Source organism: Crocodylus porosus, unplaced genomic scaffold (assembly GCF_001723895.1).
Source record: "Crocodylus porosus isolate Cpor-Errol unplaced genomic scaffold, CroPor_comp1, whole genome shotgun sequence".
Lineage (NCBI taxonomy): Eukaryota > Metazoa > Chordata > Crocodylia > Crocodylidae > Crocodylus > Crocodylus porosus.
The window spans coordinates 32,441,185-32,445,182 of NW_017728913.1; the positions used below are offsets into that span (position 1 = coordinate 32,441,185).

Sequence of the window (3,998 nt, forward strand, 5' to 3'; positions counted from 1 at the left end):
ATTTTAATAATGTGTAGATAGTAACATTGTCACATGTATAAGCACCCTAAGATACCATGGTAATAAACATTAAAAAAAAATTAGACCATATTTAGATCCCCTGTCTGAGGAGGTAAATGCCCTCTTCTCCCATCCAGCATCCTGCACATGCTACTCTGGTGGTGCCTGAAGCTGCTCCTCTGGCCACTGCTGAGGCCTTCCCTGCCCTCTGGCAGCCCCTGTACAACCCCCCATCACACACCCGCACATGCATTCTCAGCAGTGCACTCTGCTGCAAGTGGGCAGACAGGCAGATGAACAGACAAAGCCACACTTTGCAGCCCAGTTCATCCCTTCCATTACTACTTTCCCAGGGCTGTGACAGGGGGTGATTGCTGGTGTGAGGGACCCTCCAGGATCAGTTTCAGCAATGAGGGCTGCCTTGTACCCTGAAGTACAGACAAGGAGTCAGGAGGGGTCAGACAATGAAAAGAGCAAGTTGAGGTCCTGCCCTTGCCACACTTAATTAGCACCCACAGGATGGGTACTTCAGCCTTTTTAGCCTCAAGATTCCCCTCCATATCTTCGCTGAATTTAGATCCATCTCAGTGATTTTCAACAGGAGTGCTCCAAATTCAGACAAGTTGTAGAGTACCTCTTTAACAGTGTGTTTCATCACTGGTATGGTTTCCTCTGGCAGGGTAATGGTATGTGTTATGTTTTGAAAAAAAGGGGGATGTAGCTCAGTAGTAGAGCACATGCTTTGCATGTATGAGGTCCTGGGTTCAATCCCCAGCATCTCCATATTTTGGAGGTTAGATGAACATCTTGCTGGGGTCATTTGACCCCAGTATTCTTTCCTGCCATGGCAGGGGGTCAGACTAGATGATCTGCTCAGGTCCCTTCCGACCCTAGAAACTATGAAACTATGAAATATATAGCCCAGTGTTCAGTATGCAGTCTGAAATATGTACATTTCAAAACATGTAACAGGTAACAGGAAAAATAACACCTTTCTGAGTGTAAGAATGAAGTGTGCCATCAATTTTAGTCCAGAAAAAACAGTGCGCCCCTGGTATCAGAAGTTTGGAAAGTGCTGGTATTGTATATAGCAACATCAGATATTTCTAGAGTTAGGCAAAATGAAACTATTTAATAAGCAAGTCCATATTCTATGAAAATATAAAATCATATTTCCAATTTACTTTTAACCATTTTATTTAAATGGCAAGAACAGAATGTACCTTTTACGTTTTGAGTTCTAACATAAATGCTAGAAAAAAAGAATTGTTATCCATTTGCATCTCAAATTGTAGCTTTTGTTTCCAAGATGCAGAAGCCAAATGCAGTCTGAATCAGCAGAAAAGGATGTTTCCTCCTTAAACAAAAAACAAAAAAAACTTTGATAACTTACAAAGGGAAAACTTTGATTACTTTTTCTCCAGAAAGGCAGTTATTTTCTTCCTAGTAAAAAGAATGGAAATAACAGTAACTCTATAATAAGTAGCTAGTCATTATTTTATCATTTCATATTAACTATAATAATGTTAGTCATGATGAACTAATGTGGTATTAATGTGGATTTCATATGTTCTCCCACAGGATTTTTGTTGTAATTTACCATTTTATTCATGTTCAATTATTTTAAAGTGTTGCTGAATTAACAAGATCCACTTAGCTTTAATCACTACTCACCTCACTTTACAGCAATGCCATATTTTGCTTACAAAGACCTTCTGCAAAAGAACTAAGCAAGAGACATAAAATACCACAAGAATTTAAGCAAAACCAGTGAACTAATCTAAAAGTTTTGAAAATATCATCCAGTGTTCTGGCTGAAAGAGGAAGCAGTGATTGGAGCTTTTCATGGAGTAGGTAGATTTTTTTTTAAATGTAATTAATCCAAAAAGCAGATCCTTTGAAGATTCTGGGGTTGAGATGCTTATCAGAATAGACCAAGGGCAATAGACAACTATTTAAGTAGCATCGTAAGAGAATTACATCAATTATCCATTCCTCCTGGTCAGGTCACTACATTTTCATCCAAAGAATCATTTGCCATCTCATTTGTTTGCTTTCTTTGTCTGTAGCCAAGGAGAATATTGCTTTATGATTACGACACTGTACTGCCACTCAGGAGATCTGTATTCGCACCCTTTCTATATTTTAGTTTTTTGTAAAATGAGAATGATAATATTTCCTGTCCTTGTACTTTGCTAATGCTTTAGCCTACATAGATAACATATCTCTATAATGTTTGCAAAGTACTCAGTTACTAAAATACTATTGCATGGTAGTGATAAAAGGTCAAATAAATACCTAAATGTTTGATTCCAACGTATAGACCAATTGTGATAATGTTAAGGATTCTAGCAGTTGGGTAGCAGTGTAGCCAGAACTGGTCGGCCGTGTGATATTTATTTCCTAGATACAGGTACCTCTAATAAAAAAAAAATTCTTCATCTTTTTAAAATTTATTTTAGCTACCTAGTAAGGAGGAAAGTTACTTATATGATCTGCCATCATAAACTTTTCAGAACCTTATAGTTACATTTGAGGTGTGCAGGTGAAATGTGAACTAGAAAATGCTGTATACATCCATATTTAGAACATACCATTTTTCAGAATTGCTGTCTTTTATTTTATTTAAAATAGCTATAAATGCCATTAATTGATTGAAAGTATGACCAGGTCAGTACTTCAAGACATGATTAACCAGTTAATCATGAAATAAGTGTAACATTCAGGGGCCAGAGAGCTGTAGGTTTAAACCCTCTGGAAAAGGTGGTCTGTAATCTGGATCTGCTTTCTGGCTGAGTACTCTAACCACTCATAGAGGCTAAACCATAAAAAGCTCTTCCTCCCCAATTTTTTTAAGACTTACTCTCAAGTTTGCGCATACATAGCCACTGCCCTGTCCATTGATGCATAACCTACTGCTCATGTTCAGTAGCAGCGTGGGTATATATGCATCCACACTGCATGGGTAATATTTATTAGTTTATTTGATTTAGATGCCTTCCAGAAAGGCTAAGGCAGCTTAAAATAATAGACAAAAATTTTAGAAGCAGAGTAAAATATTAGACTACGTGATAGAATCACAAACTCTTCCTAAGTGCCAAAAATGCCACTTACACAACTGGAAAGCTGCCATCTGGTTGCTTAAAGGGTAACAAGATTCAGTCCTTTATGCTCATAAATATGTTCTATTGAAATCTATTTACTTCTCAGACTAGTCTTAATCTTTTGTAGTGTAAGAATAGAGTTTTTTCTGCCCTAGAAGAATTTGAAAACAAACACTTCAGTAAGAAAGCTTTTCTAAATTATTTAGTTCCACTTATGTAACATTTAGGTGTCTCCACTCCAGCAATGTATAAATTCTTGCCATAACATTATCGAACAGTATTTGAAACGTCACCTTGTATGCACTGAAATCATTGCAGATTTCTGTTGTTTTATTTTAAAAGTAGAGAAGCTATTACCCTTAAAGTCTTATCATTCTAAAACTTGTTTAAATAAAGACACAAAAAAATAAGTCTTTGACTACAGTGGTAATTACCACATAATGTTACTGTAAGTCCTACTAGTAATAAGATTTTGAGCAGACAATCTTATCGTTGTACTGTATGAATGAAAAAAGTGTGATGCGGGGGAGAGAGGGGAGGATCATCATTAGCTGTTGAAAGGTTAAGAAATGTACTTCCTGATGTCAAGTCCTTTTGTGCCTGAGTATTAAACTGAACAGTGTACAGAAAGCATGGACAGGAGATGGGAGACTCAGACAAAATATGAGATATAAGCTACTTATTGGTTTTGGTCATTAATCATTTGTCTGCTTTAAACCATAGCGTGCTTAATGTTCACTGAAAATATTCTGCTCCATTAGTAATTAGTTTAAAAATGATTATTGCTGTTTTAATTTGTGTTTTTCCACATGCATATTAAAACCACCTGGCTTAATGTAGCTAGAAGCCTTGTTATGCCATGATCTTATAACAGGTTTTCAAATTTCAGTGTAC

The 3,998-nt window shown here is 36.6% G+C and overlaps 1 non-coding gene across 1 annotated transcript; it reads left to right on the top strand.

Annotated features, from left to right (window-relative positions):
- Positions 1 to 711: 711 nt before the first annotated feature.
- Positions 712 to 783, top strand: TRNAA-UGC. The gene has a single exon. It is a non-coding gene; the product is annotated as a tRNA-Ala (tRNA).
- Positions 784 to 3,998: the final 3,215 nt, after the last annotated feature.